This window comes from Lucilia sericata, unplaced genomic scaffold (genome assembly GCF_015586225.1).
Source record: "Lucilia sericata isolate MDLA Ls3-8-SP2 unplaced genomic scaffold, ASM1558622v1 Contig000274F_arrow, whole genome shotgun sequence".
In the NCBI taxonomy this organism is placed as follows: domain Eukaryota; kingdom Metazoa; phylum Arthropoda; class Insecta; order Diptera; family Calliphoridae; genus Lucilia; species Lucilia sericata.
In genome coordinates, this window is record NW_023994299.1 from 337339 (window position 1) to 352872 (window position 15534).

Below are 15534 nucleotides of genomic sequence, written 5' to 3' on the forward strand. Positions count from 1 at the left end.
GTACAAGTTTGAGACGATTCAAATGATATGGAAAAAATCGATGTAATGCGAAATATTGGTCGTAGACTCACAATTCTTCTGGGTCCTTATAAGGTTCTAAAACAATCCAGCTATGTCCGTCTGTTGAAATCACGTACGATCTAAACGAGAGGAACCAGTAATGAAATTTTTCACATACATATATTTGTCCATGATTTCTCCTACCCCCATAAAAATGTCATTCAGATCCCCCGGATATGATACATATATTAGCTTATATTCTATATAGGGCAAAATAGCACTATGAAATTTGGTAACTGAAAATAACGTAAATGCCTAAAACTTCAAAATGACTCGTAGAAAACTTTATTTACTCATAAGCTATAAAAAATATTAAGAAAAGTGTCTCAGGACCGGAAAGAGGACTATAAAGTTTTACAGAACACATTCTTAACTAATTTTTATTATGGTGGATAGATCAAACGAATACGTTCTAGAAAGACGCTACTAAACATGACAAACGGGGAATGAACGATTTCAGGTTATAGTAATACGAAGTATATACCCATTCCTTCGACATTAGCAAAACTAAAATATAGAAATGGATGGTATATCGTTCCAGCAGGACGTCACTACTACATTACAAAAGCGTTGCCATGTCAATCGGTCGGAACTAATCGGAGCTCAACATTGTACTAACATTGTACTAAAAATCAAATGGCGATAACTTATGTTTAATCAATATATCTTAAACAATATAATCAATTTTGTTCACAATAATTAAAAAATAAAAGATTCCTTCCGCGAATCAAAAAAACAGTTAAATTTATATTTTTATTTTATTAAGATATTTTTAGAAGAATTTCTTTCAAACCAGAAATCTGTATAGTTCTGATTTCTTTTAACGTCCCTATTTAAATTTGTAATTAATATAGAAGCTTATTCTATCACAAAAGCGTTAATATGGCCCCCCACACACACGATTGAAATCATTCTGCATTTCAATTCGAATCGAAATTTTCTCCGTTTGGCAATTTTAGTATTCTGCATTTCGATTCGAAGCTCCGTCACTAAAATAACAACTTACAAAATCGTAATTATGATCGTAATGCAGAATACACACAAAGCATTGAAATAAATATTTGCTTTTCTTTTTCTTACGATTCCATTTTTTTTAGAATAGCTATTTTCGATCGTAGCGTTACTGAATTCGGAAACGTAATCGAAATGCAGAATAGAGTGATTATCTTAATACATTACACATACATACATACATTTTTAAACTTTCCAAAATAAAATGTCTATAATTTTCCTATAACATCTGCACTTCCATTTTAAAATTATCAATACTCCCCTCCCCATCTAATCAAATTAAGTAATACAAATTCCATTATATCAACAACTTTTATGCACCATTAAACCTAAAAGTATTAGAAAAAATCTCTTAAAGATTTACACTTCTCTTTTACGTATTTGTGTCCACAAAACGATCATTAAGATAAATACAGCTAAATAGTGGGAAACGCCATCTTTAATTGAAGTCAATGAATTGACTAAATAGTGAAAATGATGATAATAATGACTACCAAAAATAAACGACGAATAAGAAAAATATGGGAAGGAAGTTTGCTACATGTATTTATATTGTATGTGTGTTTAAAAATGCATGAACCCCTAAATAATGATGTTTTAAGAGCGGCTGCGCGTTAATAAATTATTTTTAAATGGAAACGAAACAATTGGATTTTTTGGTTTGTGTGGAGCTTAAGACAATTAACAATAGAAAGAAACTATGTGGAAACGTTCATACATTATTATATAGACATGAGAAAGGAAACACTCGAGAAAGAATGTTTTCAAAATGAAGAATAAACGATGAAAATGGAAGTTAATATTAACCTAAAATGGATATTTTATTAATGGTGTAACGTTTTGAGTATAAATATGTCTATTACTTTAACTGATCTTTAAAAGTTATTGATATTGAGAAGATTATTGGGTCAAAATCAGTACCTCTCTTTTGTTGAAATTCTTTTCGATAATTTCTCTTAAAGGTTCTAAATACCGTTGGCAATGAATTCACTTAAAATATTTGGAAGATATATTTTAACAATTTAAATCTGTTTTTTAATGAAGTTTAAAAAAAATTGGATCCGGGTATGAATGGGCAAACTTAAACTCTATCTTGAGTCCTTGGAATCATTACCTATTACGGTATGCGAGGATTAAACGTTAACAATTTGGAGGAATTGAAAAAGGACCACCCACCACTTACATCACAGCGTCTGTCCTTAATATTTAGATGTGTATTATAAATAAGAGTTCACGGCTAATCAAACTATTGTGATCACTTTGGGTTTGGTAGTGTGTGCTACTAGCATGATCGAAAGACTGTCTAAACAAGACTACTAACTCTCTGATATGAGAGGATTAAACCTAAACGTTAACAATTTGGAGGAGTTGAAAGGACGGAAAGGCTTCGGTTTATTACCAGCGGTATTAACTGTCACGGAAAAGCACTTAAGACGTAAATATGCAGAAATTCTGAATACTATGGTAGTGGCTGTGTGTTCCTTTCCGGACAGATACTGATCAGAACTTAAGCAATCATTGAATACGACTAAAACCGATCTCTACGATAGCATTTGATCGATTACGATCATTTTCACCTATGGCTACATCAAGATTTAAAAGGGGTAATTTTTACCAGGACAATAAATTTCCTTCAATCGAGGATTGGATTGGAGTATGCTGAAGGTTTAGCAAACTGGCCTAGCATAAAAATATAAAGATCTCAAATTGACAAACATTTACGAGGATAAAAATCTTTTGAACGAGACTAAGATGACCCAACTGGTTAAAGGTCGTGAATGTTACTGGATCCGACAACAAGAAGAATCTTAAAAACTCAATCGAAGACGCTGCCGAACTTTAGAATTGCAAGGACGGAATATTCTGCACCACATCCTTTTTCGAAAGACACCGATTGGTAGTTTGGTTGTCTGCGCTACTGGCATGGTCGAGATACTGACTAGACAATACAGCTTGCAAGATTTGAAAGTACGGAAAATTTCAAGAATTGAAGGAAACGTCTAAAAGTATTCACGACTCAGCGACATTCACTGTCAGGAAAAAGCACTTAAGACACAAATATGAGGAAATGCTGAATACTACAGTAGTGGATGTCAGTTCATTCCGGAAGTAGATTGATCAGAACATCAGCAAGCATTAAATACGACTATAACATAGCATTGGATCGATTACGGTCACCAACTCACAGGCTCTTCATTTAAGCGCATTCTCATCTAAGGTCACGTTATGATCATAGAATCACAATACATTAATGACATCAAGCAAGTTGTCCTTCATTCGAGGATTATTAGCGTATGATTAGGGTCCTGCAACCTCACCTGGTATAAAGCGATAAAGATCACAGATTGAGAAACTCTTATGAGCATGATAATCTTGCTGTATTTTATTGGCACAAACAATAGAAATATGCCCTTTGAACCAGATAGCTTTTCGCGATTATGGTTCCCTTTTCAAATTCTTTAAACTTCAGAATAAATGGTTTAGAGCAGAAGACAGGATGATTGAACAAGGACTCACAAATAAGCGGGATAACTTGCTGTATTGAGTGGGTCAACGAGAAGAATCTTTGTTAAAAACTCAATCGAAGAAGTTGGTGAACTCTAGCCTAATACCAGGACAAAAATATTCCCTCTGAACCAGATCTAGTTTTTAAATGACATTGAGATTGTGCTGCAGAATATAAGGTTGAGAGTAGAAGACAGGACGACTGAACGAGGTATGCATTGGGCCATCCAAAGCATGCGACTGGTAAAATGCAGTGAAGATTATTGGATGTGATAACAATCAGAATCTTTCATGAAGCTTGGTGAACTCTAGCCGAATACAATGAGAATAGAATAGAATAGAATAGAATGGAGAATATTTCTTTCGGAATTAAATTCTTGCTCGAATAACACTGAGATTGTGGGTCTCTCAACCGATTCTGTGTGAAAAGGTAACACCTAGACTTTTTATATATCAGATTAATGGACCTAGAGCAGAAGACGAGAGCGCACGAAGGATTAGGAAAAAGGTAAAGATCTCATGGATCCATTCGTTTTCCAATTGTATGGAAGATTTATCCTTCTTATCAGAGAAATTTATTGTTAAACAAGAGTGGTGTACATCTTTAGAATCGGAATACATATTACAATATTCGAAATTCACGGTCATTGTTTCCTAAGATTTTGTCAAACATGTATGTATATATCGCTAGGATTATTTAAAATTTTCCCGCACTGTATGAGAGTATGTTGAGTGTTTAAATATAAACAAACGAATGAATGAATGACTGAATGAATGAACATATAAAAACCAATCACTTCACTTAAATACACTAACACTTTCACACACAACGTAGTTAGTCATTCACTCACTTAACGTCAACGTTGCGCCCTCGCACTTTTATTTAACTCAAAAAAAAAAATTAAACATACACGTTTGGTGAGTACTTTTTTCCCATTGTATTCTAAGCTGCACGTGAGTATTGTTTATGTTGTTGTTGCTGCTGCTCTGCTGCTGAACACATGCTGCGTTCTACGCAGCAGGATAAACCCACAAAACACACGTTCAACATTGAAACAAGTAGTTACAAAACAAATTTTGTAACACGTAAATCTACAATAAAATAACGTTGACCGCGAAGTTGACGTCAATGGAGGAGTTTTTGTATTTTGTTTATTTTTCTTACTTTCCTTACTTGTACGTCATATGAAATAATATGTACGTGTCGTTAACAATACTTTGGAAAATTTGTATATTCAATTAATCGCTCGCTATCTTTTCCAAATTTCTTTTTAGTCATATGAGTTTAAAATTATTTCAAATTAAAACTCTGAAGTTTTTGGTCATACTTTAAAGTACATTACGTCGTAGTTAAATTTCTATTTAATCTCCTCGCTGCAGACGTCTATAAAATACGTAGCTGCTGTTGACAGCAATTGCTGTCATTCGCTGTTTTCGTTTGTTCCTTTAATATCCGTCCGTTCGTCTTTCTTTCGTTCGTTCGTACGTTTGTTGGTTCATTTCCGTTGCAATTCCCATTCTTTATACAAGTTCATCTATGAGAAGTGTAATGAATGTTCATTCTTCTTATTGTAAAGCGAGTGCGTTGTTCTCCATGTTTAGTTGCTGTTGTTGTATATAGTAATGGCTTTTTGTTGTGTGGATGTTGATGGACCATTTCATCAGTTTGTTTCATCTTTAAATATCCAATTGCGTTTCTTCATTCGTCGTGATTTGTTCGTGTCTTATAAAACGCGCTAAAATATCATTATTATTTTAATTAATTTAAAAAAGCATAAGCTTCTTCTATTTTGTAATTTTTTTTAAAGTTTATTTGAAAAAAAAAAATCTCACACATAACGGCAAAATATTCTAATTACTCATTGAAGAGCTTAATGAATAGAAAAATAAAAACAAAATATAAAGAGAATTAAATAAATCGTTACTCAAAAAGTGTATTAATAATTGTGGTGTTAATTTTTTTTACGTACACATAAAATAATTCTTAGAAAATAATTAAAAATTGCATTTTTTGTGAAAATGCTTTAATTACAAAATCCTTAAAAATTTAAATGAAAAGCATTTAAAAAATGAAATGAAAAATAACTAAAAGTTTATTATTGTGGCCTGTGAAAAAAAAAAACAAATTATTTTTGAATTTTTAAAACACATTAAATTTTTTTAAATAAATTATGCTGCTGATCCTGTCCTGCCTATAACAAATTTTTTACCAGCTGAACAAACTTTCTTATCTGGAGCAATTGGAATTTTTTTAACCGGACAATTTTCTTAGCGGATATTTGTGTGCTGTTTAAAACAATTACCGGCGGCAAAACGGATACTTGACAAAAGTAAGTGCAAATTTTATTTATTTCTTTATCTAATAAGAATTTTTAGAAAAGATTAAATTTTTTGACCATTTACCACAAGACATAAAGTCAAAAGTTGGGGTTTTTGAATTGAGTACTAATAATCCAGTCTTATATGTAGAGAAATATTACAGTTAAAAATAAGTCATTTAATCTTAAGCATGCGTCAGAATCAAACAAAAAATAATTTGCAATAGATCCCGTTGGAAATATTAATAGAATTTTTTATTCAAAAGGTTGTAAAATTCCTAAAATAATCATATTTTTTAACAGTTCTTATCGTGCTTCAATACACAGAAAAAACTAAAAATATGTTTCAATTATGAAAATAATTGTATCAAGCAAGTTTTGCACCTATCACCAAAATGATGATATCAATTATCAAATTTGTAAAAAAAATAAAAAAATACTTTTTTTTTTTCAAATAACGAATTAATCAGAACAATTAATATCAATAATTGAGAAAAAATTTAAAATTGATTAATTCATTAATTGTATAAATTAAATATTTAATAAAAATAAAATCTAATTTTTATTAATTTATTAATCAAATGAATTAGTTTGTTTGGTAGACAATGTATTAAAAACCAATTAAGTTGATGATTAAAACAATCAAATTATTAACTGATTACTCACAATGTTAAAGGAATGCTTGACCTTTAACAATGCGTTGAGCATTTACAAAAAATATCACTTTATTATCAAATTTGAACATATAAAGTGTTTTATAAATTGTCAGGAAACTTGAATATTATATGGCTAAAATCGTATTGACTATTTAGGAATTATAAACATTGTTAGCATAAGAAATCAAAATAAAATATTTAAAAAAAAAACTAAAATAGAAAAGTTGGCCAGAAAATTTTTTTCAATCAATTAAAAAACTAATTGAATCAATTAAAAATTTAATCAAATTTGTAAACTTAGGTTTTAAACAACCAGATAATTAAGACAAATAAAAAATTGATTAAATTTAAACTAAAGAAAGAGAAAAACATGTTAATTGAAAATAAACTACCGATGCTTATTACACAGAATAAACTGAAAATCCGTTTCAATTATCAAAATAATTGTATTAAGCTTATCGCTTATCAAATTTGTAAAAAAAATAAAAAAAACTTTCTTTCCAATTAAAGAAATAATAACAATTAATATTAAAACAAATTATAAAAATGAATTATTGCGTTAATTGAATAAATTAAATATTTAATAATTAAAAATTTTAATTTATTAATCAAATTAAGTTAACAGTTTGTTTGAAAATTTATAATAAGAAATTTAAACAATCTAAGTAATTATTAAATATTCCCAATGTTAAAGGTATACTTTACCTTTAACAACGCATTTAGAATTTAGAAAAATATCACTTTGTTGTCTTGTATGAAGAGATTTAAAGTGTTTTTAATTAGCAATAAACTTAAATCTCTTATGACTAAAATATTACTAACCATTTAAGAATTATAAATATTATTTGTATAGGTTAGGTTGATATATGTATACTACATTAAATCCGAAGAAATACATAGGCCCCTGTTGTGCGCTCCTTTTCATGTAAGAAACATAGTGTTAACATGTTTCCTGGACGTAATTCCTAAAAATTTTCCAATCAGTGTTCGTGAGGAATGTTATATCCGGATTCCGGAGTAATATCACTCTCAAGATATTTCGATCTAACTTCGACGAATGTATCCACAAGTCCAATTTTGTAATCCTGTGTGTCCACTCAGAATATGTACCATCATACAAAACTCAGACTTGCTCATTTTGAGGAGATTTCTCGTCTAGGGTCACCCCATGGGATCCTTGTGATTCTACCCACCGTTTCATTATTCCAAGATGTCTTATGGGATTCTCTCACTCATATTTTTAATTCAGCTTTAGTTGCGTCGAATGGTTTTGCGTTCGTTAGGTTAACTACCTCGTGCTCTCTTCCCTTTAAAGCTATTACATTCACCCTTTCATTGCCGTCTACTCCCGATTGGCTTGGTACCCATATGATGTAAACCTTACCTTTGGGAGAGTATTCAGGTAAAGCTTTCTTAAAATCCTATACGGTTTTAGATTTAACTTTATGACCTTATAGCCTTCTAATTGCCTTCGGTATTGCCTTCTAATTGTCGGTAAATACATATGTTAAGCCCTGTGGGCGCCGTCCGTCTGTAATCCGTCTTGTAATCAAACTACAGGTAGCAAATACATTATCTTACATTATCCTAGGGACGAAGCCCATTGAAAATGGTTAAGATCGGTCCATTATTTCACCTGGCCCCCATACAACTGAACTCCCGAATAGGGCTTGTAAACCTAGTAGTCAAACTACAGGTCGCAATTTTGAAGATAATTCAATGAAATTTGGCACATCATCTTTTATTGTAACAGAGACGAAGCCTATTGGAAATGGTAATACCATTTTCTATACTAGCCTTGATGACCTTCTTGTATTTTATAATTATAGGTCCTCATTTGACCCTATACCCTATACAAAGCCCCCTTCAAAATATGACAATTTTATTCAACAATAAATGGCTTAAGGTACAATTCCACTTAAATGCTTTATTATAAAAACTAAATCACATTTTTTTTATAACTGGTGTAGGGTATTATATGGTCTGCCTCGCCCGACCATAATTTCTTACTTGTTTTTACTGAAATGTATGGTGAACATCTGACTCAGAGATCAAAGTATGATATCCTTTTAACGTATTCTTTAGAAATAACCATTTACCGTAGCTGTGAACTCCAAACTATGATCTACATCGAGAAAAATTCCAAAAAATTACCTTGGGACACTGATGTTCCAAATACGTAAAAGAGTTATTTAGTTATTTTGAATGAAGGATATATGTTACATCATTTATTCAGTCAAGAATTGCCAGAGTTAGAGCGAGTCTAAGTTGGACATTTTGGTCAAATTTCATCCAAAACGATTTTTTAAATTGGATCACTTCACAATATTGCCCAAATGTACATATATGTTGGTAACTTAACGAATAACGATTCTGTTTTTTCTTACACATATTTCCATAAAATTTGTGTGACACCACATCTTCAGTTAGAAGAGTGTCAAAAACATCCTTAAATAAAACTATAGGTATATTGATAAAAGAGTAATCAAATTAAAGAACTACTGCACCAAATGGGATACAAATTCAATTATTAAGGGTCTTGAGGACTGTTAATTTGGAGGGTCCCTTACGTGGAGATTGCTATATGATAGTAATGAGAACATAGCTTTATATATATGTATATAAATTCCTGTTATTCCTATTAGGAACATAGGGCCTCAAGCTTTACAGGGAAATAAATGTTCTTTTCTATAAATTCCTTTCTTTCATAACAAACTGCAAACAACATTTTCAAATTTTTTTTCATTGACATTTTTCTACTAAAATTTTCTAAAAAAAAATTATTAAAATTTTCAACCATTAACATCACTGTTGTAGAGTATTTTGTTTCCCTTTTGAATAATTTTCTTTAATTATTATGAAATATATATTTAAATACATTAAAAATAACCATAAAATATTGCAATAAGATATTAAAATAAATTATCCGTTAAATGCAAAATGTATTTAAAAGTTGCTTTTGGAATATGCAAAATTATATATGAATTTCAAAGAATTGAAATAAAAAAAATTATTTAAAAAGGGAGACAATTTTAATATTTTTTTCAAAAACTCCAGACATTAAATAACAAAAAATATGAATTAACTTTATGACAACAGAAAACTAAGTAAAAATCCTACAACCAGAAATATACGCATACTTTTCTAAAGAAGAAATATCAAAATTATGCATGAACACTGGCACAACACAGTATTACGACCGATTACGGCAGACATTATTAGTGAATGTGGAGTTTTGGAATTTCAAGAAATTTTTGTATACAATAATGATGACAATTTCAAGGTGTTACGAGAGAAGATGCGCGTGGCTTTTAAAAAGGCAGAAAACTAGCTCACAATAACTTAAATTAGTATGTGCGACCAATTGACCAACTCCAGAACAAATGGAAAGTGATGTTTTTTTAGGTGTTTTTGTTGTTGTTTTTATTTCTTCTCTTCTCGTTTGAGGATCTTTACAAAGAAATCAGTAAGAGCTGTAAATAAAATTGGACAGTTGTGAAAAAGAGTGGATTGGAAGTAAAAATCAAATATATTATTTGATGACATATATTTACAGGAATGATTCTGGGACATATATTTGAATTTATGTCCCTTTAGTTGTAGTAGTTCTTGAGTTTATCGTTTATGAACAAATATCAAGGTCTAGCGAAACAAATTTCGCGATACTAAGATCATCTAGCCATGTATATGACCGATTGTCTGTCAATGTTGGATTATAGAAATTTTAGATACAAATTTGTAAGTTCCACAACAATTAAAATTCCGTTTTCCGGAGAAGGCTACCGATTTCCGGAGTATATTTAAAATTCTAAGTATAGTGTTGTGAACTTCTCCACTAGACCTACAAACTGCAATAGGTCACTCTTTTAAATGCCTGCTATAAAATAAAAATCCTAAAACTTTAACATGCAACAATGTGACATTTTATTAGTAACTAGGCAGACGGCAAGAGAAGAGAGCAGCAGAAGGAAGACGATGATGTTTTTGCAACGCATGTGTGACAAACAACAACAACTAAAACTAGGTACTATACAATACAACAATAATAATACAAAAATATAATATACATGTTGAGCGTTTTACAAAGATTTCCTTAGAAACATAACTAAAGTGTTGCAAGTATACATACATACAATCATATACAAATGTTGCAATTGTGTCACACTCATCAAGAGACCAACCGACAGGACGGTCGTTTTCCATATATACTTTACAATTTCATGCTCAATCTACATAATTTGTTGTAATATGTATGTAATGTGATTGAGCCGCAAAATCCTCTTTAGATGATTGTAAATGTTCTTAAAACTAAATTTCAAGTTGTTGCTAATCGTTCTAAACTCTACTCTAGAAACCAAATAATTTTGTTGGTTTATTTTTTTTTTACTTTCCTGCCCTAGTAAATGCTTATAGTAAATGTAGCGTCACAGTGTCTATTACGACAAATGACGAAGTATTAAAGAATTACTTACATGTTGGAGAAATCAAACAGCAAAACAACAACAAAAACAAAGAAAACTTCCGTGTAATAGGATCTTAGCGTAACGCGTTATCAATGAGCCGTAAAAAACGACACTTAATATTAGTTTGAGATTAGTTTTTGTTGTTGTTGTTGTTGTTGTTTCTAGAATGCATGAGTATGTGAATTTGAAAATAGAAAAAATAATAACAAACCCATAAATAAAGTACTATTTGGTAGTTAGAAATTTTTATATTTTAAATCACTAAATAATGATGTTTGTTCGAAAAATTGATCAGTGTTTATTAAACTTCGGTTTTAGAAATTTAGAGGATTATTCCACTGTTTATAACCTCTCTAAGACGATCTATAAGAAAGAGTGAACATTTTGGTACTTTTCGTTCTGCAACTGGTACTTTTTGGATCTTCTATAATATTGAATACAGAAATGTACGTACAATTAAACACGGAGCACGCTGGTTGAATGAAAATCTGTTAAAGGGGACATTTAGATACTTTAGATACTAAGGGCTATTTTGGTACCTTTTCAATCTTCAACTGGTACTTTTTGAATTTTTTGTAATATTGAACCTAGAAACGTACAATTAAACAAGCAAAATCCTAAAATGATAGTATTTAATATTTAATTTAATAGCACTTCTTGGTACCTTTTCGTTCTTTAACTGGTACTTTTTGATTTTTTTGCAATATCGAACCTAGAAATATAAAATCCGATATATAGAATCCTGTTAGAATGGAAATTTATAAGAGTAAACATTTTGGTACTTTTTTGTTTTTTCCTGATTAAATGAAAATCTATCTATAAAAGCGGACTTTCTGGTACTTTTTGTTTCTGGTAATTATTTTAATTTCCTGCAATAAAATATAGAAACACAAAATCAGTCAAATACATAGGATCCAAATTAAGTGAGAGTTTATAATAGTGGACTTTTTGATACTTTGGAACCCAGAAATATAAAATAAAAACGCAGCGCCTTGATTGAATGTATAGTACAGCGAAGTATATCGATTAATGCTAGTTTGTTATAGGAATTTGATGGATCTCTCGAATTCTGTGAAGTTTGGTCAAGCACCCATATAATGCCATCATTCGAAAATAACCCTGATTCATCACAATCGAATATACTATTTGTTAAGACTTAATTTACCCGACATCTTACTTTTTGATTAAAGGCATGCAGAATTTTTCAAAATTTCCTTATAATAAAAATATATGTGTTACAGCTATATCCGATTTCTGCAAGGAGAAGGACAACCGATTAGTTCTGTTTGAATTATGTATCTTGCCTATACGAATATTTCTTGATTAATCTTATCAGATGTGAACTCATTTGTAAATGGAAGTTTAGTTAAAGAATTGTTAAAGAAATCTGCAATTGTTTTCTTATTTGTATTATATACGTATGCTTTAAACAATCGAATTCGAAAAAACGATCTAAAAATTTGTCAATGTTCACTATTCGACTTATTTCCGAATTTCTAAATTCGCATTTCTATCAGATTAGTTTTTCTCTTGATTTCGCCTTCTTATCGTTTTTTAGCTCTTCCGAATACCAGAGATTAAAGTATAATTTTCTAAAAAATTAAGCTGCGTCAGGGCTGCCAGATAAATTTGTAGAAATATCGGCAATTTTTTCCCAAAAAATCGGCCTTTATCAGCACTTACGTTTTAAAAATCGGCAATAAATTGACAATTGAAAGAAACACTATTTTGTACCAAAGAAACATAACACAAATAAATTCAAAAATCACAATATTGTTTTTAAATACATGCATAACTCAGGGAATTTTTATTCAGAATAGGTCTAATAAAAGAACTCTTTGTAAGGGTACACCGAAACTTTGGTTTACTGGAATAAAATCTATTAGAATTTGTGTCACTTTTGCAGAAAAATGTAAATGCATAATTAATTGTGGATTACTATACATTTACCCTGTAAAAAATTTTCAAATTTTGGTTATGAGTGATGTAGTTATTTCATACATTACTTGACAGTGAGTGATCGTTATCAACAATATTAATTAATTTTTACAATAGGATTTGTAACCAATTGTCTAGAGCGTGTGTCTAATGTGGAATTAGTTAATGGTCCTAATCCTAGTCAATATTAGAAGTTTTTTGAAAAAATATTGTTTTTTAAATTTTTGTTAAAACCATTCCAAATTGCACGATCAAATAGAATAGACTAATAAACACAGAAAATTAGTGCAAAGCCGATTTTAAATCCAAGAAAGTGGGGTTATCACATTTGTTATTGGTTATCGTCGAACAAAAACCGGATAGGTAAAGATTTTGCTGAGTACATTTTTATAATGGGAAATTTTCTCCAGATTTTTTAACTTTTCCACAAAAATGTGTAAATTTATTTTCGAACCATAAAAAATTTCTTAAAAATTTTAAAATTTTAGCACCCTTAGATCAGACTTTTAGAACATATTCAGGATTACACATAAATTGTGTTTCCTTTTCATAATCGATCCAATTGACATTGGTGATGGAGCAAATTGTGTTCTACCGTACTGTAAATTTTCCTTTTCCAATTGTTTTAAAAGCTCCATGTAATTTTTGCTTATGTAAAGTTATAATAAATTCGTTAATTTGTTCGATTGGGCAAAAAATCGGCATTTTTGAAGCAAAAATCGGGAAATCGGCATTTTCCAATTTGGAAGGTAAAATATCGGCAAAATGCCGATAAATCGGCAAATCTGGCAGGCCTGAGCTGCGTTGAAACCAAATCTTCGACTTTCTCCATCACATCAGGATTTCAAGATAACGTGTCCTAAAAATTGTGGCATAAAAGGCGAAATGTTTTAAGTTAAGATATCTCGAAGAAGAAAGAAGATATAGTAGAGATGAAATATTTGTTCAAAAGACCACATGTTGGACTTTTAGATGACATAATAGATTTTTTAAATAAAGGTATTTTCGCTTTGTTATAACATCACAAATATAACATTAAAAGGAGGTTTTTCAATATTTATGTAACAATATCTCGAAAACTTGATGTGATACGGCTTCGGATTTAGTATAGCAGAATTTGTTGGCATGTATAATTAATTGTCTTATAAATACTTGTATCACGAAGAAATTCGACAAACATGTTTCATATAAACCTTAACCATTCTAATAAAATCCTTGAGAATCGGCAATAACGACCACCTTCTCATAGCAGGTGTAGGGTATTATATAGTCGGGCATAATAATTATATTTTCTTACTTGTTTTACTGCGCATTTATGAAAATTTTATAATAGTTTTGAATTTCAAACATAATTTACCTAAGAAAACACAGAGTAGTCTAAAAAACAAGTGCATATTGTACAAAAAGAACAAAAACAACTTTGTTATTTCTATTTAAAACGCCTACAAGTAATTGTAATAAAAATTTCCATTAAATTATTTATTCACTTCAATATAAAACACATACAATTCCAGCATTTATAATAAATGAGCATGAGACTTGATTAAATTTCATTAGAAACACAAAGAAGACGCAATTGAGTATGTAAATTTTTTAAAAGATTTTAGTTACAAAATTTATTTTGCTAAGAGATCAATATCTCGATCAATCAGTTCAGAAAAACTGATAAATAATAAAATATAATTTACCCTCTTTTTATAAAAAAATATTGTTAAAAAACCCTTTAGAAAAAACTCCAAAGAAAGTATGAAAATAATAAAGAACAAATTACAAATAGAATATATGTATGTATAGAATGCGGGTAGCCGCGAGTTATCCGATCTAAGGATAACAACAAAACAGGACAATAAACAACAATATTGTTGCAAAATCTTGTTATTGTCATCATGCGTTTATGCTTTATATGTACGTTCTTTCTTATGCTGGAATGTTTAGGAGATAAGCGAACAAATTACGTCCTTTACAATTTTATTATTGTTCTTTTTCTTTTTGTTCATTCAATATTTTATTCATGTTCAATCTTATCCTGATCGAATAAATTCGATTGGAAATTTTTTGAACGTGTTTACAACAATAGCTGTGTGTTTTGGTTTGTTAAATGTTGTAATTAAATTATTTATTTATTTATTTATTATTTTTTTTTAAATTTTGTTTTGAAAATTCAAAAGTGTACTTATGACACGTCCTTTTTGTTGGTATATTTGTTTTATTTTTAGTATTTTCTTTGGCTTATCGATTTTAAGGATTTTTTTTAAATTTTATTATTGAATAAAAATGACAGTACGCGTTTTGGAATAAATTTTAAAAGATGATAAAATAGATTAAAGGGATAAGGCATATATATATAGGAGTGTAACATTTTAATAGAAATGTTGCAGGGAATATTTTTTCAATATAAATGAAATAAGAAGTTAAAAAGAAGAGAATTAAAATGTATTATTATTTCTGGTTTAAAAAGAAACAGAGACAAAGGTATAATTTTCAAAATCAGAATCTAGGTTTTCGAGATATTGTGTCCTATATTTTGAATCACTCCCGTGTTTTACTATATTTAAGAAGTTCTAAGAAACTTATTGCGTCATC

General features: G+C 29.9%; 1 protein-coding gene across 1 annotated transcript in view; it reads left to right on the top strand.

The window, feature by feature from the left end:
- The first annotated feature begins 5686 nt into the window (after positions 1 to 5686).
- LOC119603119 (protein single-minded) overlaps positions 5687 to 15534 on the top strand; it is a 50482-nt gene continuing 40634 nt past the window's right edge. Inside the window, exon 1 of the mRNA XM_037955017.1 lies at positions 5687 to 5906. The gene's annotated coding sequence lies outside the window, so the exon portion shown is untranslated. The remainder of the gene's footprint in view (positions 5907 to 15534) is intronic.